Raw genomic sequence first — 27968 nt, 5'->3', positions numbered from 1 at the left:
CTGGCAATGGCATTGAGTGCTTTATGCACTATTAACTTCCATGACACATGGTCATTATGACACCACTACAAGACAGTGTCAGTGTGTGGGAACACTTTTTACTTCACTGCAAGTAGCAGTTAAGAGGAAAGTCATCTCGAAACTCCTGACTCATAGTGGGTTTTAATAAACACAGCACCTGGTTGGAGGCTACAACTAGTCGCCACATGCTGTATTAAAGCACAGCTTTTAGAGAGGCACCAGCATGCTTTGAGAGCTTCGTGCAGGGTCGAGGATGAGGAAGACATCGGGTATGAAACTGTCAACTCACTCAGATCAATAGCGTCTGTTGTTTCGCTATGATGTGGCACTAAGGCTGGAGACTAGGGTGTTTTTCTTCCAACACCAATACCAGTAAAGAAACTGTCCGCCATCTTGTATGGTTTTATTACACACTGCTGAATCATTGTTGCTCATCATGAGAAAGAAAAAGCGCTGAGTTTTGTGAGAAGCACAAAAATCAAACGCCACAGAGCTGCTGTATTGCAATTACATACAACTTGACAATTAAACTGTGTCAGTGAGTCAAGATGTGGTCGGATGATAACTATGGTGCTGGAACTCTTTTACAGCATGATAAAGAGTGACGAAGATGATGTGGTGGATATATCATGTCCTGCCAAACACTCATTTCATACAGAAAACAGGGTTGAAAATAACACCATGACTTTGATAGCCTTTACTCTTAGGCAAAACACAATTGAGTATTAATATCTAAATGCTTAAAAGTAAAGAGTGTGGTGCTTCTCTTTTTTTGTCTTTGGATCACAAGTGCTGCTTCTACTTTGTAATTCCCTGTGTATATATTAGTCCTCTGAAAAGCTTGTCATTTGTGAGCAAAAACAAAAAAATAATCATAACTCAAAATACCTCAATCAAAATTCAATTTGTTGGCCAGGTTAGCTCAGTTGGTAGAGCAAGCACACATATATAGAGGTTTACTCCTCGACGCAGCGGCCGCGGGTTCGACTCCAACCTGCGGCCCTTTGCTGCATGTCATTCCCCCTCTCTCTCCCCTTTCATTTCTGCATCTGTCCTGTGGAAATAAAGGCCTAAAAATGCCCCAAAATATAAATAAAATCCAATTTGCTAGCTGTTGACACGCCAAGCTTCGGCCAAAAAGCACAGTCCTCGCTGCGAGGGACACCACAAACTCGGCCTCTCTCCACTCTCCCGAACAGTGATTTGAGTGACAATGTTGGAATTGACAGAAGTGGATTAAAAGGAATGTTGCTTTATAAGGTCTTCTCTGGCCGCAGGACGAGAGTGACAGTAGGAAGAAAGATTCGGGACACGCATCTAGAGAGAGAAGGGCCCTGAGCTGACAATGTGGCCCTAATCTGAGTGACAAGGTCTGCACATCAGCCCACAAACCTGCCTGGGTTGGGTCGGGGGGGGTGGTGGTGGTGGATGATGAGGGAGCTAAGGGGAGAGAGGAAGGAGAAGGGAGAGAAATAAGAAGAGACAGAGGGGGGAGGAGGGAGAGGGCAGGCAAGGGTGTCCTTCCTTCAAACATGCTGGCCTTAATGGCACAGACAGGTCTGACATTTAACCACTGAATCATTTTCAGATAAGTGGATGTGGTAGTTATGTGGGGAGAGTTGTGACTTGTAAAAAATTCAGGAGGTGTTTTTATGGCTAAATATAAAGAGCTTTGAAAAAGACAAGAACAACCTCAGCTAAGAAAAAATGGCGATCACAGAACATGGACGATCTGCCTAATGGGAGAAACAACTTCAATTTAAGGAAAGATGGAAAAGAAGAGAAGCAAGTTTGTGGCTTTAAGGGGTAGTACATTGCAGGACCACTTAGGAAAATCTGTGCAGGACACATGAACTGATAGCTCATCCTTATTTAGTAACTACTGTGGAGGTTGTCTTGAGCAACAATATAACAGCTGGTTCAGTGAAGCTCCTCAGTAGAAAACCAAAACTGCAATGGGCATCTCCCAAAAAATAATTACTATGAATGTGATGAATGTGTGAAAAAATGTCAAAGCTGCTCCAAGAAGTGCTAACAAAAGCAAACTAACAGAACAAGTATGTGTAACGGATACTGTCAGTTTCACAATTAGTACTGCCGACAATGTCAAAACACCCTAGTAATGCCAGAATGACAAATCATACTGGAGGTGATCGAATTACTCCGAAATAACAAAAGAACCATCTCTACTCGATATTACAGTAGCGTGTGAATGTGCTGTTCTCTATTAATGTCAAAGGATATCCTTTCATCAACTGAGGTGAAGGGAGAATGTTGGGCTAAAAATGCAACCAAAGGAAGGGGCGTATTTGGACACTCAATTTATCCCCAAGGTGTAGCCTTACATTATTAGCAATCCACAACAATAATTTTGGGCATGCAAAAAACATAGATCAAACAAAACAAATTGCGTCTATATGAGACAATGTTTTTTTTTTTTTTTATAATGAACTGGGTTGAATATGAAAACTATATGCTAAAAAGAGAAAGATGAAAATTAATGTAGCTGCAAAACTCCCTACATACGAGCTGAAATCTAAAATCTGAAGCTCAATAAAAAAATAAAAAATGTATAATCAAGACAGTGATGTACTAAGTAATGACATTAACATCCTTTACTGTTAGCTAATTTTAGTTAATGTTAAAATTTCTTTAAAAACACAAACGTTTTTTAATGCACTGTAGGCAACATGTATAAGAGTTCTGGGTAAAAAAATAAAAATAGAACCAACAAAAGCCTCTTTTGAAATCTTTTCATGAGATTCTGGGCTGAAATACAGGCGTCTCATTATTTCATAAGCAAATGTGTCTCTTTCTAATCAGGCTTTAACTATTTGGCTTGCATAAAAACACTTCAGTGGAAACCCCAGTTTATGTTTGTCACTAAAAATTCCTAGCGAGGGTGCTGGGAGTTGTTTCCCTCTGCCTGCAGGTACAGACCGGCCTCCTCTGTCTGCCTGTCTGCAGATATCATACCGCGACGTGATCTGTTTAGCTGCCTGACTTAATGCTCACCTGCTCACGCGCCTCCGCCTCCAGCTGTGTGTGTGTGTGTGTGTGTGTGTGTGTGTCTGTATGAGTGTGTATGTTGACTTCTTCTGTCTCCTCACAGCTGGAATGGCGTCTCCCTCTTTATCTGCTGCCCTGTGATTACAGACACAACCAACACACACACACGCAAAGAAAGATAGATGGACTTTTACTACACTGACAACATGTTTACAAATTTAAACGCTGTTAATCCGCTAGCAAACAATATGCAGTGAACAAAAAAAGCACACGCAAACACACAGAAGGACTGACAAGCTGGACTGTAAAGACTGGGGCTGATTACAATAATTGGGGAAAAGGAAGTAAGCGAGCAGGATTGTACATGCAATGTCTTTGAAGTTCTTTGTATGTCTAAATATGTAGAACAAGGGGTTCAATTCCCACTTGTGCTGAAACTGGATGCTTTTCTCTGTGTTGAAAGGCTCTGGATGCATTGTGCGCCAAGCAGCGTATTATATATATTTTTTTCGTTATTTTATCCTCAGGTTGTCACGCCGCTGACAGATGCAGGCTGACGTGTACAACGCTCACAAAACACACACGGACACACTTGAATAGGGGTCTGAGACCCAGCTGGAGGTGGTCTCCTGCCAAACCTGACTGTGTTCATATTCATCACACACACACTGATTGGAACTGACAGGACACACACACACAAGCACACACAGCTGGATAAAAATATGTACTGGTGAGTGAATCAATATTTGAAGGGCAACCTGCTATCCTAAAAAATGTATAACAAGAAACTATTTTGCCACCTCTGCTGCATTATTCTGTCTTTGACTTCTTTTTCTGCTATTTTATCTCCCATCACAAATGGCATGTGCACTGTGCATTTAAACAAAGGGAGGCCATTGAGAAAAGAGAAATAGAAGTGGATGTGAGAGAGAGAAAGCCACAATTGGATGTAGACCAGTAGCAGTGAGTAATGTCGTGAGAAGTGAATAATAGCCAATAGACTGGGAGAGCGACAGGATGAGAGAGAGATGGAGAAAGAGTGCCTCTCTCACTCACACACACACACACACACACACACACACACACACACACACACACACACACACAAAGCAGAGACTCCGCAGGGCGCCAAATAATAACCTTCCTTGTCATTATCATCGCCCAGCCAAACCGCTCCACACCTCCTCCACTTCCTTCCATCTTCAACCCAATCATTGCCCTATCGTTTACAGTGTGCTGCTAAATGGGAACATCAATAGAAACATCCATTAGCAGTGCGAGTCCTTTCCTCTCTGATTCTCAAGTGCTTTAATAGTCGGTGCACACACACACACACACACTCTCTCTCACACACACACACACACACACACACACACACACACACACACACACACACACACACACACACACACACACCTTGGCCGACGGTTAACCAAGCTAGCCTTGTGCAGGCAAAGCCGAATTGATGGAGTGTATCATTACAGCTCGTTAGTAACAGTTTCTGTGATGGCGGTGCCATCAGTTAACCTGAAGCTAGAAACCATGAGGATGGGGCGCTTTCTGATTTAAGTAGCTTCTATACAAGCAGCAATCCTAGAATGTCTTTCATTTATGTATTTATTTATTTTGCTCATGCTGCATTGTTTTTGCACTGTACTTTTTAAAATTTCACTGGATTTTCTGTTTAAGCCTTTGTAGGTGGCACTCGTTAGTCTTTTCTGGCAACCATTGCTCAGGATGACTACTAAAGTCTTCTTGTATGTATTACAAACACAACATTGTCACTTTGGGATACATTTTCCCTGAGAAGGACCTGCCAGACATGAGGTGTTTAAACCTGAAGAGTGCATAAATATAAAATACTACTGTGTAATATCCATTAGTACTAGTAGCCAAACTCATGAGCACTGATTTATATGGTTAAAGGAAATTTAGACCATAAGACCACTTTTAAACACATAAATACAACACTGGCATAAGGCCAAAGTGTTAACTTCTCTTCTTTGAGTCGATGTAGTAGTTTTTTAGCATATCACATTTTCAATGTGATAACCTGGAAACATACTGAACGGACGAATGCAAAGTAATCCTATTTGTTGTTTACTAATGAGCTATTTTGATCAATACATTTCATAAAACAAACAAACGGTTCACTGGACAAACTATCATCTTTAATGCAATATGGAAATAAAAGGCCAATCTTATTTAGAACTGCATTAATACCTTGTTAACCTTAGTCTGAACTTTAGTAACTAAAGATGCAAATTAAGTATGGGGAGATGTTAGACAGTTTAATGAACATCAAAATAAATCCTGCCCGATCTAAAACAGTAGCGGAATGAGAAAAAGATAAGGAGGGACAAGAAGGGCAAATACAGCGAGTGCAGAGGGAGGGAAGGGTTTCCCATAATGTTGCCTCACACACTTTAATTTCAGCATGCATGTTTTTTTTGTTTTTTTAGGGCGAAGCAGGATGCTGGGAAGCCTGGGAGGGGCACAGGGTGGGTAAGGGGGGCTGGATATGGGGGTTTGTGGGATATGTGGTGCGGCTGTTAAACTTGACTTGTGAAAATTGGTTTTGACTGATGGAAATAGAAAAAAAAATGAAGCAGGTTTTGTGCATGCACACAGAGACACGCTACAAATGGCATGCATGACAGCAGACACGTACAATTCAAATTAAAATGACACTGCATAAATTAAGACTTGTTCCAAAATAAGACATCCAAATTTGATGTAAAAATACCTATTTGCTAGCACCAAGAAACCACTTTTAAGAAGTTAAATTACTGAATTCGGCTAATTTCTTCTTTTTTTAATTACTGAATTTAAAGCATTTTGGAATACAAGCCGTCAATTTGTCTTACAATTACTCAGAGGAGAAAATAGCAGTGTATAATGAGTTTGTTTTCTCACATTCATACCATTTATTATCCCCTAACTCGGTGGTCTCCGATTCTTACCGTAAAAGGCATGTGCGTGTGTGCATGTGTGTGGCAGGGTGGTGGTGGTAGACCGCAGACAGACTCTAGGTGCCGTTGCATGTGTGTGTGTGTAAATGCGTGCCTCCTTCATGTCTGGACCTGGACAGAAAACAAACAGAGGAGAAGAAAGCACAGGATAAATTCAGGTGTTGTTTGGTAAACCATGTTATTAAAATGTCATACACACTCACACTGTGATGTACACTTAAATTATTCATCAGCTCTGACTGATGCATGTAACAGTATTAGCGGTAATAAGTTTGCACTTTCATGTCATATGTACAACAAGCCCACTCACAACCCAGTTCCTATTTACACTCTGGGTGGTCTTGAGAAACAATAACAGGCCACTGCTGTGTGTACATTAACACAATTCATCTTATAAAAAAAGGTTTGGACATAGGCTAGGTGGTTTAAAGTAGAAATACTGTGATGTCTCAAGAACAAGAGCCCCGCTAACACAAACATATGGAGTCAGCCTTTAAAGCCACTTTGCAGTTTGTGAAATCAGATCTAGATAAAACATGCAAGTGATTGTGTTGCGATGGCTGTTATGTCTCTTCTAATAAAGCTCAAATGTCATCAGTGTGCTTTTATGTGGTGCCCTAAACAAAATAAAGAATGTCGGGATAATGAAAGCCCTGACTGTAATGTATTAGAGCTGGGTGTCTGACGTGCCCACAGCATGGTGAGGCTGGGAGTGATGTGCACTGAGACAGAATGAATTATCAAGAAGACTTCCTGAGTATAACATTTTAAGTTGACCAGATGGTATTCAGCTAAACCTATACATGATTTACTTTGTTTGAAAAAAGACATTTACAATCATAATAAGCAAACTGACAAACATGTATTTAACTTATTTTCAATGAGGCATCAAAGGGAAGGTATTATAAGGACATCAGTGTGGAAAAAGATATAACATTGTGCATGTGTATACATGTGTATACAGTTTGTTCTCCGAAAGGCTAACACTGCGCATTCCCTGCCTCTATTTTTCTCTACCCTGGCAAAAGAAAAAGCGGCTAAGACTGCAACTAATTTTTGTTTGGTCTATAAAATGTCAGAAAATAATGAAAAGTACAGTACAAAGAACAATAATTTTGGAGCATCAGGAAAGCATGGAAAAGATGAGTGCCCCAATTAAAAATTGAATGTGTGTATACACTGTATATCAAAAAACAAATAAATACATGCACGTATTATCTTTACTATAGTAGTAGTTGTAGTAGTATTAAATCACATGATAGTTTCCATGGTTCTAACCAGCATCCCCTGATGTTTTCTTTGATTCGAGTGCCATTTGGTCTCCCATTGTGACTAATAATGAGTCACACTGTGTACTCTGAAAGCTGTGGGTTCATTTGTAGTCAATAAGGACATTAAAGTTCCTGTGAAAGACAATCATTTTTTTAGCTACTTTGGCCAATAAGGATTTCTTTGAGCACCCTGCTGTTTGCAGTTTTAAGAAGTCCCTCAAAGTCCTTCTTACTTCTTTGCTTAAACCATTTGGTCCTTGGCAAAAACACTAGTGAATGGTCAAATTTAGATGTGGCATGTAAAAGTGCTTCTTACTAAAAATATCTAGAAGTCTAAATATGCTGTTCTGGACCAGGCCTGCGATCATAAACTACACATTTCTGTGCAGACTCTAAGGCCAACTTCAACTTTGATATTTTATTATATGTAGTAGTAATATTGTATGCTTATCAGTCTTCTTTTTCCTTCATATTAAATGCAGTCAGTCCCATGTATTATATAAAGCAGTTTAGACACAGCTCTAATGAAACCTACGCTAGACAAATTACACACCACACCTTAATAAATGGACCTGAAAATTCCTAGATATTAAATGTTCAATCTTAAAACCTAGTTGCAAATGAAAACACACACAAAAAGAAGAAAAGAAAATCGGTCCAAAAGGTTGTAGAAAGGTGGCTTGCTGACGTAGACTTGCAAGTAAAATATTACTCTGAATTCCTCAGCCGGATCTACATTCATAGAGAAAGAACAATGATTGACCTTGGCCAGATGAAAAATTGCCTCAATTGTTCATACTTCACTTTGATGTTAAATACAGTGAAACAGGGCCGCACAGGAAAGCTGCTCGCCACAGCTGAAGGAGAAATTAAACCTTTTATTCCTAAGAACTGCCCCCCTCGTTTCTCTTTCTAAAGTTCCACTCTGTTCAATTGCCTGCATCTGCTGGAATATGCATGCAATTTACTATTTCTGTCTTGCCCGAGGTAATGCATCCTTCAGCTGCTGCTCTTTTCTATGGTATGTTCCTTCATACAATCGTTGTTTTTTTAACCACCTCCTGCATCATTTCTTTCCCACCTCTCAATTTCTCTCTCATTGTTTTTGCTCTCTCTCATCCCCACCCCTCTCTTTCTCTGCTCCAGTTAGCAGACTTGCCGAACCCAGGGAGAGCACGTCAGTCATTAAGGTCCCGGCACGGAGTCACCCATTTATATTCTCATTAACAGATCCATGTGCTGCTCAGTTCATTAAAAAAAACCCGGGACCACCCACATGTTTAGGCCCCCTCAAAACAAAATGCAACAATGAAAGATGTGTTCTCTCTGCCGGCTAAATGAGCCAATTCACACGAATGGAAAGAAAGAAGTTGGAAATGAAGGGACGGGTTCGATGATACACAGGGTGTTTATGTGTTAACGAGAAGACGCCATTAATCAGGTTTGAGCGCCTGGATAGTCCTTGTTGTGGGATTGGCCTTGCAGTTTTTGTTCTCTTATATAAAATAAAGGAAGTCTTGTATAAATTACAGTTTGTTTCCAAATGTGTCAGAAAAGAGTGTGCGCGTAATCGCAGTTTATAAGACAAACTGCGCTTTAATTCATTCCTTGGTTAGCATGAGTTTTTAAACCGTGCGGTGCTGTATCAGAAGTATGACAGCGCAGTGTGCCAGAAGTCGTGTAACACTGATGCAAACACCTAATTTCTAGTGACACAGGTGATGTTCTTTCTCTCTACCTCTGCTACAAAGAGACTGCAGGGTCAAGCAAAGAAAACGCAGCTAGAAGTTGTTAATGAACACCTCCTTGCAATTTGAAGCCAGTTGTGGTCCTGCGTGGCTCAATGGACAAAAAAAACACAAACATTGCAAGTTAGGAGTTCAACTTCCATTGGGCCACCCAGGGTTGAAATGTATACTTGGTAGAGTAAGACATGTCTGAGCTGTACGGAAAGAAATCCTGCAATTACAGTTTTTTCTTTTGGGTTTCTTTGAGCTAAATAAGGGCACACAGAAAAATATATCTTAAAGAGTAGAGAAGCATTTATGGTCTTTATGGTAAACTTATACATCTGAGCCTTTTTTATCAGATGGCTTCAGTTCAATACTAAAGATAAAGTAAAGACCAGCATGAAACTGTAAGATGCTTCGATAAAGGCTTCCAGATGAACGGCCTGAAGTTAAAAGTTGCTAAAGCTGGTTCTGTGATGAGATGTAAAGTCATTGACTCACCATTGTCCTTTGTAAAGTAAAGGAATAATTTGTAAGTGTATTTCTATGAATGTCAGGTAAGTCTGCCAACTGCATGGATCAATTGGGATTTTTTTTAATCTGCTACGCCATGTCCAAACGATTAACAGGCGTACCAGACAAGGAAACAAGCGCCATGGCTGTTTGCATTTCTTTACCTTTTATGTCTTAACATACTATATACACTGATCTTTGTGCTTTGTCAGGGTATGTCTGTGTTCTTACCATATTGTGCCTGTTTGTAATAAAACTAGCAGAGACATGTAGAGCTAGACCACCCAGAGCAGTTACCCAAACACCCTCCTTACTCACAAAAAAGAAAGAAAGAAAAGTCACTAGTCTTAATTATATCCATCCTCTGGGCGTGTCTTTTTGCCTAAAACAGACATCTGAGCCACCCCTCCCCCCACCAACAGGCCACAAACCTCACCGAGGCCTTATGGAAAGAACGTTTTGGTGAACATATTGACCTTAGATGGAAAAACCTATTCATCACTGTGAGGAGTTATTTTTACTGAGGTTACAAAGACAATCTGATTTTATATTGTTTATTGTTGGATTATCTCCACCTGTACCCTAGACTTGACTTTAAAAGTTCCTGCAGAGGTTCGTTTGATAACAAAATCTGCAAGATGTTAAAATCAAGTGGGTAAATTGTTTACCATATCAAAAACCTGCACAAAGCCAAGACTTAGATGAAAGAGGAATAGACTAGACAACCCTTGCACGCACACACACACACGTACGTTGTAATAAAGAGGCGTCTGCTCCAGGGAGGAGGCTGTTGTGACTGCACTGTTCTTTTTTATGATCTATAATTTGCATGCTGGCAGTGTGATCGGGCAACCTAGTGGTGTCCACATAGAGAGACATAAAGACATAGAGACAGAGATAGAGTCTACACAGGCAGGACCCCAGCGGCTATCTGTCAGACAAATCCTCCCAAGGCTTTGATCCTCTGCCCACGTCTCTCTCTGCGGTTTTTGTTTTCAGACAAACAACTGTGATGTTTAGCTGAAGTGCAATGAGATTCCAAGGCCCCAAAAAAAGGAGGACTCTTATAATCTGCTGCAAAAAAACACAAAGGAACACCAGCTCAAAAGAGCCAATTTATGATGGACGCAGCTTAGAATGTACCAACATGCTCAACATCACCCCTTCCTTCCTAATGTTATCAATATTCTATTCATCAAGGATCAAGGGGTTAATCTACTTCTGTTGCATTTTAGCAGAGATGCTATCAAAGACCATTTGTTCCAAGCAGTGTGAGTAATGACCCTGAGCCGACACTTGCTGTTTGGCCGGGAAGAGCAAGTGCAGGTAAGTAACCTCATATATTCTCGGGGGCTGAGCTAATGAGAGGGAATGGGAATACAGACTACGGTCCATCATCTACTTAGGACCCAGACAGCAGTGCCATCGTTCTCTGCTGAGTGTAAACACACACACACACACACACACACACACACACACACACACACACACGGAACACCCTAACCACCCTCCTCTTCATGCACCTAATTTTGCTCCTGTCTTAAGGAAATGTACTATGTGTAGCATTTTATCATCAATAAGTCAATATCAAATTATTTCTGAGACATTGATATTATTACTGTAAACAAGCTGGCAGTTTCCTTTTAACTGAATTTGTGTAGATTGCTGGTATGCTTTACTGCACAAAACATTTCAAAGATGCCATTCTTCCAGCACAAAAAAATCAAGTAAAAAATCAACAACACTATAACACTACCACAGGTGTAAAAGCCATCAGTCCTCTGGACAATAGTTGTACTTATGCAATTTTATGAAAATAAACCACCATTAATCTAACATGGATATAGGACTAATGGAAAAATAGTTTTTCAATAGCTTATAATAATGACATAACGATTCTTCATCATAAATGACCAATAGGTATATATAAAAAATTAATTTCAGAGCTCTGTGCATTCTTTATCGTTAGCTTGTTGTACCATCAGCTACTTAAAGTAGCAGCCGTATATGGAGGAACACACATGCATGCACAGAAGAAGTATAGCTGAGTGTGAATTCCCCAGCCATGTGAGGCTGAGTGAATTCTGCTGTGATGGGACAGTGGCAAGGGGTCCACTCCTCTGCCTTTATTCGATTCAAGTCGAGCCTGGCAGCCTCTCTCACTGCTCTGGCACGCACACAAATATTTATGCTTGTGTATGTGGAAAAAGAGAATGGATACTGGAATAAGTACCATACTGTATTTAATGTATATGTGCATGTGTATATACTGTAAGTGTGTTTGTGTTCATTTTCTGGCCAGATAACTCTAAAGGGATCATTAAAGTACAGAACTGTCCCATCTCTCTTTGCATTTCTCTATCTCTGTATTCTCTTTCTCAACTTCAGTCTTCAGAAAAGAACAATAAAGCATATTCGAACATAGACCTTTCTTGAATTGCTCTCATAGCGATCCAAAAGAAAGCCCCCAAGGCCAAGCAGAAAGGATTCAGAGGCCTCATTTAGTAGGCAGGTATAATAGAGACTCCCCCGTCCCATCCCATCCCATCCCATCCCTCGTAGCAATTAGAGAGAGGCCAGGAAGTGCAGTATTTTATGACCTTATAAACACAGAGGCATTGCTCTACTGGCCCTCACCCCCACTTCTCCATTTACCAGTTCTACAGTAACCCTCCCCTTTTTAGTTCTCTCTCATGGATGATTCGCTTAGGCTCACTTTGAAATCTTCTCCACCAACATCTCTTTCCCTTTCTTGTTGATTCCTACTCTCTCTGAAATATTGTCTTGCCACCACCACCCTTCTCAGTTTTAATTTTTCTATCTCTGCCCCCTCATGACCATCAATCTTTCATCCACCCATCATCATCCAGTCATTTTAAAACTATTGTGGCTTCAAACTCAATAAAAGCGCTCATTTTAATCTTTAATCCTCTGGTGGTTGGTGGGTGTCTTTGCTGAGGGGGAAATGCTTTGATGGAGGAGCACTGTTGTTCTATGCTTTCCTTTGTGTGGACACAAATGTAACCATTTTCAACACTTGTCCATCAGGCTTCTATGCCCGTTCCCCAACTAGAGTATGTTCTCCCCCTTCACCATTGTAAACCATCGTTCATCATTTGCCGGTTATTTTGCGTGAGCGTGAAACTGACAATTACTCGCTCTATCCTCCAGTCCAGCAGTGAATTAATACGAGTTGACGAAGTGACTCATTTGCTTGTCATTTCCTCATATGCATTTTTTAAAATATGAAACCATGTGACACATTGTGGCTTCAGTCTTGCATCCCAGCCTCAAATGGACACCCAATAAGAACCATTGCGCTTCTTGAGTCCTGCAGCTTTTAAAGCCAGCTTAGCAAGACTTGGCTGCTCCTGAAAGACCTTCTTCCACCGGAGCAGAGGGCAGACACACTTGAGAGGAAAAAGTGGGGGGGGGGAGAAAGAACAGTGCCCTGTCTGGATACTTGCTTACAACATCCTCCATCTTATTCCTTTCTTTCTTCCCCAGACTACGCTTGCATCATTTGACCAGTTCCAAACACAATAGGGTTGTGTGTAGCTGTACAACTTGTGACTCCACTAATCTCTGTTGCTTGATATATAGCACATCCATCAAAACAATGACAAAAGAAGAAGCGGAAGGCGTTTCTCCATCAAATGAGTTCAAAACCCACTTCCATTTAAAAACAGCTGTGTCTTGTCCAACTGGGGTGATTTGGACAACGATTTGAAATATTGGGAAATTCCAATCATTAAAACTGATTCGTTTTGGCATTGGACAATGCCTTTGAGGATAGTTTCTCATTCTTTTAAACCATATCTGTGCACCTCCACAACCCTCCTATTCTTTTTCATCATTTCGTCATTTAAAATGCTGAAATGCCCTTTTTTTAGTGGTTGTGGACATAAGAAATATTGGGCCATGCAGCAACAGCATTGAGAGTACTCAGAGAAAAGAACTGAAGGGAGGTGAAAATGTGAGAAAAGACAAAAGGTTGCATGGCTCAGCCAGACTGAAAATAAGTGAGTGAAAGACATGAAAAGCTAGAAGAGAGAATTGAGTTTGACTGGAATGGGTTTATTTGAAATGAGTTGAGCTGAACTGAAATAAGCTGAATTGAATTTGTTCTGTCTTCTGCAGAACATCATTGTGAGGTACAGTTCATATTGTAAGTATTTCTCAGAGAGGAAAAAGAGAGTGACAGAAAAGGACTTTTGCAATGGCAGGGCACAACAAGGGAGTAAGTATTATGTTGTGAAATAGAAGAGTCACAAGTTAATTTCCCTAACAGCCAATGTTTTGAACCCTAAATGCTCATTTGTGCACCATTTTTCCTTTTGTTGTATCATGACAGTATTTTGACCTATATCCAATTCATGGTTGCTTTTACATTTATTTGATGTTCTAAAAAAAGAAGGAAGAAAAAAAGAGTAGCACCTTTAGAAAGTCAGCTTTCACAAATAGAAAATCCAACCCAAAAAAGATAGCAGAAAAAGACTCACCAAAGAGAAAAAAAACAGATCCTGAACATGACCATTTACAGAGCCTACAATATAATAATAATAATAATAATAATAATAATAATAATAATAATAATAATAATAATAATAATAATAATAATAATAATAATAACACCAATAATAATAAAATATAAATGACCTATTCTTATGGAAGGATCAGGGGGAAACGTAGGAATGATCTCCTGCATGAAGTGCATTGGATTTTCTATGACTAAAAGTAAGAAACCCTGGACTGCATCCAAAAAAGGCTTTAAAGAAAAAAGCACACCATTGCTTTAGTAACCTCTGGGTGGAGGGTGGAGGTTGAGGAGAGTCTTATCAGAAGGGAGGATGACAGGAACTGAAGAAAAAAAACATTTTCTTTTCCTCACACTGCCTCTCCTCTTTCACTACCCCCCTATCTGTGTACAGTGGCAGGCATTCTGGCTGTGCCTGCATGGTGGAAAATGATTTACTGCTGCTTTCAGCCTCACACTGAGATAGTAAGAAGATTACTCTCTGAGAGACTGGTTGCTTTGGGAACCGCTGAAACACGTTAAAACAATAAGGTGGCTCTTTTCCAAGTTTCACTCCTGTGTTTTGCCTTTTGGCTATGCTGTTCTTCAAGGTAATGTTTTTTTTTTAATTTTTTGCATCCTGAAATGTTGGACTTTTTAAAAGCTGTAATGGGTGCTGGAATATCCTCACAGCATGAAATGGATTCTCTTTTCTGACACAAAACAGGGACGGGCTAAACATCTATGATGACACAGGGGGAGTTAAATGCAGCAGCATAGAGTCATAATTAGGATAGGAGTTCAATAAGATCAATACTGATTAAGATATCACCATATTATAACAATTTTTGGACTGATATTCAGTATCCATGACCAAAGAATATAAAATACGAAGAGTACTTCCTTTGAATTTCCATCTTTTTGGGGTGGAATTAAATCATTTTAGTTTAAATGGTTCCTTAATGCAAAGTAATGCAAAGTGATGCATATTGCCTATTTATTATAAAAGGACACCAAATAAGATTTTTGATCAATTCTGAATTAAATGTATAAAACGCCCAATTACATTCAAATATTAAAATGTGGGGGGCGCCAGGGTAGCTCACCTGGTTGAGTGTGCGCCCCATGTACCAAGGCCCATTCCTTACTGCAGCGGCCCGGGTTTGAGTCCTACCCACGGCCCTTTGATGCATGTCACCCCCCCTCTCTCCATACCCCCTGTTCTGTCTTCATCTGTCCTATCAAGTAAAGACCAAAAAGCCCCCGAAAAAATCTTTAAAGAATCTTTAAAAAATATTAAAATGTGCAAAGAAATCTAATTTCAGACTGTTCTTCTCTAGCTGTGTTCAGAGTGAAAACAATCTTACTGAATGTAAATGATGCCAAGCCAATTATACTTGAACCAAAAAGTGTCATCCATTGGTTAGCCACAGTCGTCATAACATGAAAACTACCCACTGTCAACTTGTCCCACTTTGTGCAATTTCTGCATTTCCAAGAGACCAAATTATATAAATGAAAAAACATATATCAACATACACAGACATGATAATTGCTGGTGGGTTCCTCTTCAGTACAGAGAAATGAATGTGAGTGGAAAACAGAGAAAAAGGTGGCGAGATAAAGGAAATGGAGAGGTTGAGGATGCAGCAGGTGACTCAGTCAGGATGGTTGTTCTTCACCTGGTGGCTGTGGCTCGACACCAGGGACACACAAAAACAAACACAGACGCACTCAAACGCATAACAAAAACACACGCACGCATGCAAACACCAAACCCACCCCAGGTACACAGCTGACTGAGACAATCAGGTGAAGGGGCAACAAAGGACAGACAAACACACCCCAGGGCAAACAGAGCTCTCTTACCTCTCTTTCATCGCTCTTGTCTTTTTCTCATTTGCTCTTCAGCTTCCCTTCCTTCCCTCTGCGTGAAGGCTAACGCTGCAAGCACTTGTTCTGTTTCTTCTTCTCGTGCCAGGTCCTTTCATGGACAAGGAAAAAGACAGAAAGGGGAAACAAAATCATTAAGAAATTATTTGGAATAGAGATATCTCTACCAGCACCACACATCAAGAAAATAAATATATAAAATACTCCATTCATAGAGTTTGGCCTTGTGGGATTCCAGTTGTTGCCTCTAAAATTCAGTCATCTTTCAAAACAGTTTCTCACTCGCTGTGTAGAAAGAATCGATGCAGTTCACGGCCTAAAGAAGCATGTGCTTGCACAAACGTTTAAAGTCAAGAAATATTTTGTTATGTTGTATTTCATCCCAAGTGATGAGTAACTATTTTAAAAGCATACAGTTGAAAACCTGAGCAATGCTGAGCGACAACAACCGGTGTTGCATTTGCAGAGTGGAGGAACATTGCTGTAAGGTGGAATGAGGTTCAATTTGGGGTCAGGAAGGAGCCATAGAATGATGATTTTTAAGCTCCTATTGCTGCATGTCAATCAGTTTGCATACCTGCGTTGGCTGTCCGTGTCATCGTTCAATTTTTTTTTTTAAGATGACGTGTAATAGTGCTGTTCGGAGAATAATTTTATCATGGCTATACTGCTTCATAAATTGACAGGGTTTGTGTGTATTGTCTTACAGCGCATTGATAAAATTGCAGCTGTGACAGCAGCCATCACACACACAATACACACATTTCGCCCCTCTCATTTGTAGCATACAGCTGCACTGATAAAGTATGAGGGTTAAGCAAATATTGTACAATGGCCAGGAAACAATGAACCATCCCTCCCTCTCTCACACTCACTCACACTAACTGCAGCGTTGCTAAGAGTGTGGCAACTGTGTGTGTGTGTGTGTGTGTGTGTGTGTGTGTGTGTGTGTGTGTGTGTGAAAAAATGACTGGCACTACTTGTCCTCTTTATTACTGTGAACAGAACAAACACCCCTGCTCCCCTCCCATTCATTTTAATCTCTATTCTTAATGATAAACCTCCTCAGTCACACTCTCGCTCTGTCTGTACCCCTCCACCCACACCCCTCCAGCCTGGTGTTGACCCTCCGCAAAACCCCAGCGAGGCAACAGTGCTCCTTTGTTTGCCCGCCTCCCCCTCCTCTCTTTTTGCCCCCTCGCCCTGCCCCGGACGATGCTGGTTGGCGGGGACGGAGGCATGCCTCAACAGGAACGCCGTAGAAAAGGAAGGGAGGGAACGAAGAATGGAGGGAGGGAGTGATAGAATAAAAATATGTAGGTGGAGAGAGGGGGGGGGGGGAGTTGGGGTCTTACACAAATTTTTTCTCTTCTCACTTTCATTCCTGTACTTTTCTGTCCATTCATCATTACATTAGAGGGGCTTCTCAGAGTGTGTTTGTGGGGATGAGGGGGTCGGGTATCGGAGGGACTACACCCTCATTAAACCCACCGACTCCAGTTGACTGAGAGTTGAAGAAAGTCGATTGCAGAGAACTATTTCTGGTTTAGACTAGGATGCTAATTATAAAGACCAAAGTAAATAGTAGATTGAGAAGAAAAGAAAAAAAAACTTTGACTCCAGATTTGTTTTTCTGCTCTGAAAGCACAAACACTTAAAAAGAAAAGCTCTGTTCCTTGGCTTTTACATTCATATGGCTCAGAAATAATGTGCGTGATATTCCAAAAGGCAATTTGTAAAAATAGTGTTTAAGTACACAACTTCATATTTCTCATTTATGCAAAAAAAATACTGGACCTGCCCATTGAGGTTAGTCAAGACCTAATTTTAGCTGTTTCATTCTGGTACCACTGCTACCTCGGCAAACCCAGTTCCCTAATAGCATAATACTGCTCTTGTAATGGTGCCTGGGGCATGTCTCATTTGGAAGTGAGGGAGACAGCACAGTAGAGCATTGCCTTTTCCCCTTAGCCAAAAACACACATGTGCACACACACAGACGCTGTGGCAGCTCCAAGGCAATCGGATCATTAACCCCAGCTAATCTACCAACATTATGTTTATAGAAAACGTCTGTCCAGCTTAGGCGCACGTACAACCAAGCCATGCTAATTCATTCCGCGTGTGTGTGCGCAGGTGTGATATGCTGTCTTCGTAAGCCATGTGTGTGTCGGCACTGCTGTGAGTGTCGTGTCTCTCAGTATGCATGCGAGTACACTTGTGTGTCATGGCTGCCTGTGTCTACAGTGTCTGCTGTGACAGACACAGAGAGAACATGACAGGGACTGCGAGAAATAAAAAGTGTGTGAGTGTGCTAATGTGTTTGTGTGTGTGTGTGTGTGTGTGAGAATGTGTGTGTGCTGTGACTGCCAGTGATGCAGCACACAGCCTTGATCTAGACTCCTGCCTCTCTCGGACACCCCGCTGCGCCTGCTTCATCAATCAATAGGACAGATGAAGACGGTCTCCTGCCGCGCTGCGAGGAAAAAACGGTGGCTTGCGTGCGCAAGTGTGTGTGCGTTTCTGCATGTAAGAAGGCTGAATGCCCTCGGGGAGAACGTGGCAGACATGATGCAAAACTCCAAGGTTTCCTGCCCACACAGAGATCATCTGCACTAGATTTCCTTCTTGTATCGCCAGAAAAAGTCAGACTCCATTTGATAGCTGATTTGCATAGACTGATATATTTACCGGTGTTTTAACCCTAACCTCCTATAACCTCTTCCACGTCTCAGAAGATGTTACACGGAAAACATGTTTTCGTGTAAGCAACTTTCAATTCAATTCTATCATTTTCTCACCTTTTGAGGGTTGTGGGAAGTGGTGCAACTAATTTTGGAAGCGTTTAATATAAAAAAAAATCATGCTGCATTGATACCACAACTATTCTCCCTCTACATCTACAATGTAATACCAGGCTAAAAAAGCACCAAAGAATTCATTTCTGTTGGTCAGATGAGACATTCACCCTGAATCCAGAAAAACTCAATTACATGCACACACAACTGTAATTACTTACTCCTTCACCCCCAACACACACACACACACACACACACACACACACACACACACACACACACACACACACACACACACACACACACACACACACACACAATTGATGTGTCTATCTACACTCCTTAAAACCCTGGCTATAAAAAAACGTCTCAGGGGCTTATTCAAAAAATCTTTATGAAAATGGTTTTAATATACCTTCAGGCACAGTCAAATGAAGTGGAAAATACTTAGAAGCTGAAAAAAAAACCTTCCACAAGCAGGCGAGCCAGATCAAGTGGACTTTATTTTCAGTCCATTAAAAAGCCTGTGAGACTCATACAGAACATAGCTATAAGAGAAACACCGAAAACTGCCACTCATAAGAGCATGTGTGAAGGCTAAAGTGATCAAAAATAGCTTGTTGGGTGTCATCAGAACCTGGTGTATTTACTCATTTGCAAAGTGCCCTTGGAGAGTGCACACTACTACCAATTGTTTATTGAAAACAAGGGATGTGAAACGATTAGTCATTGCAGTATACATTTGTGAGAGTCAGAATAAGCAGCAAGTTTGGTTTGAGAATAGCTCAGACTGAGAAAGTATAGTGTTCCCATAGGTCACATTAGGATTCAGGACACCCAAACCTAAAAACATTTTTGCTAACCTTTTCAGAAATGCTGTATGGTTGAGCTAGCGAGGCTTTGTCTCTGTTTGGATGTGGATACATTTGTGTTTCTATTTCTCAAAATAATTACAGAAACTACAGATTATACTACAAAAACACATGGTTTTCACTTATACTGCATTTTATTTTCTTTAACTTAGTTAATATGGAGGAATACTGACATGATGTTAAAGAAACCTTTAATTTTAATCGCAAGCCCAGTTGTAATAAAAGTGTCCTCAAAGTACAGTAAAATTAAGACCATAAATCAATTTTACAACATTGAAATTGTAGACGTAATTGTGCAGAAAGAGTAGGAAGCTAGATTTGCGTTTATTTTGTTACTGGGAAAAAGGAATGTGTGTCATTTCCTGGTGCTCCAAATGCCCAAGTGACTTGAATGCAAAGCCACAAAAGCCGTTTCTCCCACAGCGTCTAAATCCTCCAGAACTGTTATCAGTCATTTGGAGGGTTGACTCCTCAGTATGCAGCAAGACCGTTTTGTTTGTTTTCAATGAAACTTGTGATATTTGGCCGAGGCTCAGTGCTCTCTTTGTTAGCCATTGTGTGGAGATGAATGAATCTTTCTTCCAAATTTCATACAGAGATACACTGTGTGAAACCATAGAAACACCTTTGAGACCATTAAACTGAATTCTAGACTATGCGGGCACCAGGAATATGCCATTATATAGAAACTGAGATAAAGCAAGTATTAAGTCTTGATTTAAGGTAAGTTCTACTGTACTGTTACACTTCTATATAATGGATCTGATAAATTTCAAGCGTTAGTTCAAGTGTTTTTTTTTCTTTTAGTGGTGTCCTGTATGTCTTAAGATGCTTCTTCACACATCAAGAAAAAAGCTGTTAAAGAGTTTGAATAATTTCTCATGCAAGCAGTCATAGATTAGCAAAGATGCAAGCTGAGGCTGCAAAGCATTCTGGTTTATTGATGCTACCGTACCAGAAATGAGCATTGCTTCCCTGTTCTGTGATTTTTCTCTGCATGACTGTTGAAAGTCAGTGCAAAATGGCAGAGCTCTTGTTTTGATATTGAGCGACTCATAACACATCGTATGCTCATAGATCAAATGTGCTTTGACCTGATACTATTCTGAGAATATCCTTATACTGCGTCACATTTATGTTACACAGTCATTTACGGAAATGCATAATGTAACTACAGAAGGGGCCAAGAAATGTGATGCAGTCTCGCTTTTAAAATAGTTTAATCGGTATTCCAGTTAGGATTAGAAAAAAAGCATATGTGTATGGAGAAAATTGACTGTATAAATTCTCAACCCAAAAATTAAGTTACTGAAAAAAGAAAAATCCAGACATGAAATCCTGTGTCAGTTCCTAACCCGAGATGCCCTGATTACATCGGCACATTGTGTGATTTGACATTGTACCGACGCCTGACGCTCAGACAAAGGAGCCGGTGCAGGCCTCGAGGGGGCAGATGACAAACACTCCTAAACCATAGCCAGACATAATCCCCCCCCTGCCCCCCCCCACCTCCCGCCAAACCCCACAACAAATGCACAGCGGAGGGGGACTTATTCAGAACATATTAGGGAGGTGAAGGAGGCCAGGCACTGAGGGACTCTCCCCACTTGGCTGTCCTAATCATCTGAGACATGCTCTCCAGAGGCAGACCCCCGCCCAATCCCCTTCCCGCTTACAATCCCCACCCTACCCCCCAAATGCATGACCCAGACACGTCCAGGAGAGTTTACAAGGGCGCGCGGCCATAACTAACTGGGGAGGCTGACCAAAATGAACAGCCCCTCCTGGGAGCTGTTGTTTAATTGTCCATCTTCTTGGTCCAAATTAAACAAGCTCGAGCACATTCAAGTATCCATACAGACACACACCCCTCCCACTGCCAACACCCCACTTTTAACAGACTGGCACGTTCCATAGAGCATGCCATTGATGCAGAATGATGAGCGAGACCCCATTGTCTCGTTATATTGTCTTCAATTAGGCAGGAGATGATAGGAGACAATGAGAGAAGCATTTGTAATCATGAGCCTCCCAAACTCATGCTGGGAAACAGAACTTCATTATGCCCAATGGTCCCTCATTGACGATAAAAGCAAGAATATGCGTGGTTGATCCTTAGGACGTTTTCAAGCATAAATGGCTTGGAAAGAAGTGAGTCACCAGGAAATGCTGTAGGGGGTTCTGAAACTGAAAAACAACAGATATGGGTAGAGACCAATCTTCTTTTGTCTGCACTGCATGTGAACAGCAGGTTTCAACCTGACAAATCTTCTTACATGTCCTGTTCACTTACCTGCAATCTCATCCTATGCAAGTTTACCACCCCGATATTTCTAGTCATAAAGTTATAAAGAATCAAAAGGGCTTTTAGAAAAGAGAAGTTGGTTTGAAATTAGAAGAAAAAAAATCACTGATAATACTTTAAGAAGAACAAGAAACTTAGTGTTTTTTCTGGGATAGTTTGTTAGGGATGAATTTACAGGAATAAAGTGTAGGCATTATGTCTTTTCATCTTCGCAACATACACGTACAAGCTTAGCTCTGAGAACAGAAGCTCTGGCAGCGCTGGTGTCAGCTCAGAACCATCTGTAGAAATAAGACTTCTTTAAGAAAGCGAAAGAAAAACTCGAGAGCATATTATCTGCATTTACCTGGAGAGTGTTCAGCTGAGAAATGACTCTAACCTGACACTTTGCCGGCTTTGTAGCTTACCCCGTCGTTTAAATCACGCTCCACCGTGGCTGTTAGGCTTTGATAGAACTATCCGACCGGACAAATACAGCTTTCATAAAATTGTGCAAATGATTTCTTTCAACTGGGATCTCCGCGGTATTGTTCCCCCATCCCTGACCCCCCCACCACCACCGCGTCTTTCCTCTCTCCTCACGGCACAAAGAGCTAATCTGAGACGAACACTCGCACCAGCTCTGACACATTGTCAAACCAAAACGGGGTGATTTTATTTTCTTTAAATAATGTAAGTGAAGCATGAGGTAAAAGCCATCATCCATGGAGGACAACAGAGGGGTTAGAGAAAAAGCTGCATATTTTTCTCCCCATACACGCTGCAGGGATTATATAGTATGCTCCCTTTTACCCATCTATCCCTTCAGCGGTTCTTCAACATGTACAGAATCACAGAGTGACCAGATAGATGCAGAAATGTTTTGGTTTTTCCCATTTGCAGATGGAATCAGTCTGTGATGGGTGCCAGTAGGAGGGATATCCGTCAAGTTGAGCAGCCCTGGGGCCAAACAACCTTTCCTGCAAGGCCAAGCTCCCTTATCTGATTCCAGCAGACGGGGTGAGATGATAGCCATGCCAGCCAGAGCCTTTGATTTTTTAAGTATATCCCTCTGCTTTCACACTGCTTTATTGATCGCCAACAGACCTCATTGTGTTCTCCTGCTAAAAGAGTGCTTTGAGAATGCTCTATTTGTAATGTGATCCCCCAGATGAGGATGGCAGAGAGGTGGACAGGCACTAATCCTCTTTTTGCCCCAGTCACCAGCATCATCTACGACGATTCTTGTGGATCGCCAGCCAAGTTTCTCATCACCAGAGGCGTAGATGACTCCCATTTAACATTCACTCATTTATTCACACATTTGCAATAGGGTTAAAGGAAATTTAACACATACATACTACCAAAGCAGTCTGCTCGATGCTTTCTACAGGACCTTTCAGCTGCATTGATTTTCAGTTCATTCATGATTGTTTTTGACCACAGGCTAAATCTTAAATGTGCTCATTGACCTCTGTGGACCTGACAAATTACTCTGTGTTGAACAGCACCAAGCAACAGTACAAAGTAGGAAGCATCTGCCTCGTCGCCCCACCCAGATGGCAGCAGAAAGTATGTAAATTGGTTCATTAACCTTACAGTGCTTTGAGCAGTGGGCCACGCAGAGGGCTCGTTCCATCCGGGGTTTCTTGAATTTTTATTAACGCCCATTAATGGAATCGGGGAAGTTTCCCTAATCGCCTGAGGTGTTATCAAACACTGTAGTAATTATATACATGACATCCCTTGATTAACAGTCCTGTGATTATTGCACCATGTCAGATCATCTTTTTCCCCGTTTAAAGACAGTCATCTATTTTCTTGGCAAGAACATATTTCAGAGGAAGAAAAAAGAAAACGAGGCCTCATATCATCACAATGCTCCCCCTCCCCAACAAGCAGGCTTGGCTCTTTAACCCCTGACAATAGAATGGCATGAAATAAAAGAAGCAGGGGGGTGAAAATGTTTGAAAGGATCGGCGTTTTCATACAGCGTTTCCCCCCAGTGCTTGCAGAGTGTGTGAAAAATGATCTTGCAGTGCGTGTCTGTGTGGGAGCTTTCAGCAGTGAGGGCTTGCACCTGGAGCAGGGAGGAGCATGCGAGGGGTCAAGGGTCACCTCGTGGGCTAAACAGGATTGGAGTTCTCCATCTTCCTAAGAAGGCGAGACGACCACTGCGGCTGCATTGCACAACATGGGCCTTTCACACACCCCTTCCTTCCCTTCTCTCCTTCCTTTCTCGTTCACCTCCTTTTCTGTTCTCCTTTGGAAAGGCGCAGTAATCCATAATCCACTCAACTATCAGTGGCTCAATTATCCCTCCCGTTTGCCCATTTTCTCCCCTCGGATGGAGATTCAAAAACAATTAACCTCTTCACGGCTGGGGACTTTTCCCAGGAAAGGGCACGGTGGTAATTGAATGACTCCACCATTTACATTCCTGACCATGACTTCACTCCTTCACGCATAAATCTGGTTACCGTAAATCCTAATCTGTGGCTTTGTGATTGTCCAATGTCATTATCACGGATGTTGTATTATCAGGCTATGAAGACAGTATTTTACTTCAAGCGGTATTTAACAGGACGATCTGTTAATGTTTACATAACACCCATCTGACCTACTTCAACCTTAATAGATTAACATAATTTGTACTCAGACATGTTGACAGTTTAGTGATTCAGAAAATGATGCCTTCAAACAACCTAAAATAATAATTATTCTCATGTCAAACTCAGTAGACAGTGCTATCCTGTAAACTGTGAACTGGACTATTTCACACCAAGTGTCTATAAGCTATTGCGCATCCCCCGCATCCTCAGCCTTCAATAAAATGTTGTCTTCTCCCCCTTCGTTATGGAGGGGCCTCCTATTCATCTCCAGGTAGAAAGCCTCAAAGTGTAGGAGGGAAGAACAGCTTGTTGCTCCCATTGAGCTTTTTTATTACTTCCCCCTTCAAAGGGTGATGGCAGAGGAAGAGACATCCTCAATCTCCTTGATGCCATGATAGACAGAAAACACACACAAACAAGTAGCAGGATTTCGGTTGAAGCTCTGTGCAAATTTGACCAACACGTGTTCTTCATAACATCGTATTGGACAAGATGAAATGGTTGAGGGTGCAGAGAGAGCCCATTCCAGCTGTTAGGGGATAATCTTCTAACAAACAGGTTGGTCAAAAATGGACATTGTTGACAAAAACAACTCCGGAATTATTAGGCTTATTCGACTAGAAACAGAAAAAAGCATTACATACAACTCAAAGTTTTGATTTTCACTGTATTGTCGAGCAAAGATGTCAAACAAAGACTCCACTCCAACCAGCCATTTTCCACAAAGCAAGCTAGCTTCTTCTTATCTAGCTAAACCAGCAGCAGCCAAATGATGTAATCCCTAACCAACACACATCGAGAAAACAAAGGCATGTACTCCTCAAAAGGAAGAATTAATTTGTCCGTCAAAGAAATCCACATATCGAAGCATTTTCTACCAACTCACACCTCTAATTGGTGTTTTCTCTTTCCTTTTGCTCGATTTCAGAAACCATATTGGCTTAAGACCCACCTCAAAGATGCCCAGCACATCGAGGTGCAACAAACAGCATCTGAGGGCCTCATTTAAAACCTCCAGTAAAGTAAAAATCAAATCTTCAATAAGAAATTATATTTTATGTTTATATTTGATGCTCAAAAGATTCAACTCCCGTTCATAACTAATGGGATAATAATTTTATTGACCCTAATTCTTTTGAATTCCGGGACTCAGATTTACCAGCATCACACTGTAAAAAAACTTAAACAGGGAAAACGTCAAGCTTCAGAGCCTCCCGTATGTGGTACAGAACAAGTCATATAGTACAATTAATGTAACGCTTAAAAAAAAAAGAGCTAAGTAGCACCGCACATAAACCCCAGCTAACTGAACAAAATAGTGTACAATTAAATAACTACAGGCACCATGGCCACAACTAGATTCTTGCCGATGCTCGCCAGAACAGCATAGCTGAAATCTCCCTCTTTCACACACACTGAGACAAACACACACCCACAAAACACACCACACACACACACACACACACACACACACACACACACACAAACAAACAAACTCGCAAACAACATAGCTTGTCCTAATTGTGGATGGAGAAAGGAGAAAGAGGCACAGGCAGCGCCTGCATGAGGACAAAAAAGAGACGAAGAAGAAGAAGAAAACCTCAAACAACTGGCTGTGCTCCAGACAGGAACTTCTCTTGATCATTATGTCTAGCCTTCAGGTGTCTGGGTTCGGGCCGACTGTAGGTGGTAGTTAGGTGTGTGTGTGTGTGTGTGTGGGGGGGGTGTAGCTAACACAACAGCCAGACAAAGACGAATAAGAGGACTGCCTACATACCACCAGCATCAAGGAAAAGGAGGGTGGGAGGCAAGGGAGGGAGCAACAAGAAGAAAAAATGAGGGTTATAAAAATTTCATTAGACAATCCTTTGCCTATGTGACTTTCTGTATCGGTTTTCTTTTCTTTTTTTGTCAGCTCCCCTCCCTTCTCACTCCTCTAGAGCGTTGACTCTGATAATGGGGCAGACAGATTTTATAGGTCCTAATTAAAGCCATCTGAAGCCTTTCAAAACATAAAATGGCCCCGGTCCCCCGCTCTTTTCCTCTGATTGTGCAGAAATCACAGGGCACAGATTTTTGATTGTGGCTCCAAAATATACCTACATTTTGCAACAGCCCCCCTGTCTCCCCTGACCCCACTACCCCCTAATTTCCAATGACCTCATTGAGTGTCTGTCAAATTCACTGGAATTTGAGTAAATGCTTGTTGGCGGAACAACTCATTTCAGAATTAAAAAAGAAAAAGAAAAAAAACATTTCAGTTCTTTATCTGAGCTTGACCTGAGTCTAAACTTAAAGGATGTTTTTTTGGTCATATCCTGCATTGAAAAGGTCACAAAAGATTATTGAAGATCCACCCTTATCCTGCCTGGCGGGTTGAAGTGGAGTGCAGTCCTGTTTTAGTGCGCTTCAAGTACTCCATTTTTCTCTCTCTCGCTCTCTCGCCCCCCCTAATTGTCCTCATTGAGCCGTGTGGACCGGTTGCATAGCCTGCCTGTCTGGCTGGGGTCAGCGGGTTTACCGTGTGCTTTTTATCTATATTTCATGCTATGGCGCTGCGCGCAGACAGTCACATATACACATGAGAAACAGAGACGCAGAAAGAATGTCGACAGGACGAAATGAACTCAAGAGAACACTCAAGCATCAAGTGAAAGTAAATTTTTTTAGCGATAAAAAAAACGCCCATAAAGCGTTTTTAATGTTTAATTCGCCTTTAATATAGCCTAAATAAAAAGGACAGAATGCACACGGCGCAAAAGTGACACATGCAGTCATACATTTTAAACTGTCTGTAATCGACTACAAATAGGACTAGACGATAAATATAACTTCTACTTTCCGGAATAGTAGCAATAAATAAGCGATTAGAAGAGTAAAAACATATAACTTACGATTCATTTCAATAACTTTTGGGCGTTATTTTCTCGCCCTTGCGCCTCTCCGGTCGTTTGGAGACGGAAAAAAGTCTGTTCCTCATTCTCATCGGCAGGATGGTCAGCTTCATCTGATGGCGATACAGTTTGCATAAGATAACACCTGATTAATTCTGCCGAGGACAGTGGACGTCCGATTCCGCCGGTGTCAGGTCTTCAGTGATGCCTGCACTCGCCGGGATTGAGTGCTGAGAGGAGAGGGAGCGCACAGAAAGGCGTCATGTGAGCAGGAGAGTGGTGCGCCATTGGCCAGCCGGGGATAAGTATAATAAGGCTGCTCTGTGCGCCATTGGCCCAGGCCGGGAGCGGAGGCGCCTCCTCACTTGGCTGTGCGCAAGAATGTGAGTGCGGCTCACTGTTCATAATTGTCAGCAGCCAGGAGGGGGGGGGGCAGTAAGTAACAAATTGTTCCAATAATCTGTTTTTTTTTCATCGACGAGTAGCGTGGGGAAATGCACGCATTATGTTTCCTCTCAAAAAAAGAGGAATGAATAAAATGTCTGGTGAGTCCATATATCAACTATTGAGTGACTGTCAACTT

The 27968-nt window shown here is 41.4% G+C and overlaps 1 long non-coding RNA gene across 2 annotated transcripts; it reads right to left on the bottom strand.

Annotated features, from left to right (window-relative positions):
- Window positions 1-1036: 1036 nt before the first annotated feature.
- Window positions 1037-27639, bottom strand: LOC116055440. Of its 2 annotated transcripts, XR_004106289.2 has the most exons (4): window positions 27386-27639; window positions 15902-16016; window positions 5994-6113; window positions 1037-3165 (listed from the first exon to the last, which is right to left on the bottom strand). It is a non-coding gene; the product is annotated as an uncharacterized LOC116055440 (long non-coding RNA). The 2 variants fall into 2 exon arrangements; XR_004106288.2 differs by lacking the exon at window positions 1037-3165 and having other exon boundaries at window positions 4647-6113.
- Window positions 27640-27968: the final 329 nt, after the last annotated feature.

This window comes from Sander lucioperca, chromosome 11 (assembly GCF_008315115.2).
Source record: "Sander lucioperca isolate FBNREF2018 chromosome 11, SLUC_FBN_1.2, whole genome shotgun sequence".
NCBI classification, from domain to species: Eukaryota; Metazoa; Chordata; class Actinopteri; order Perciformes; family Percidae; genus Sander; species Sander lucioperca.
Note: the sequence above shows the minus strand (reverse complement) of the source record. Positions and strands in the feature narration are given on the sequence as shown.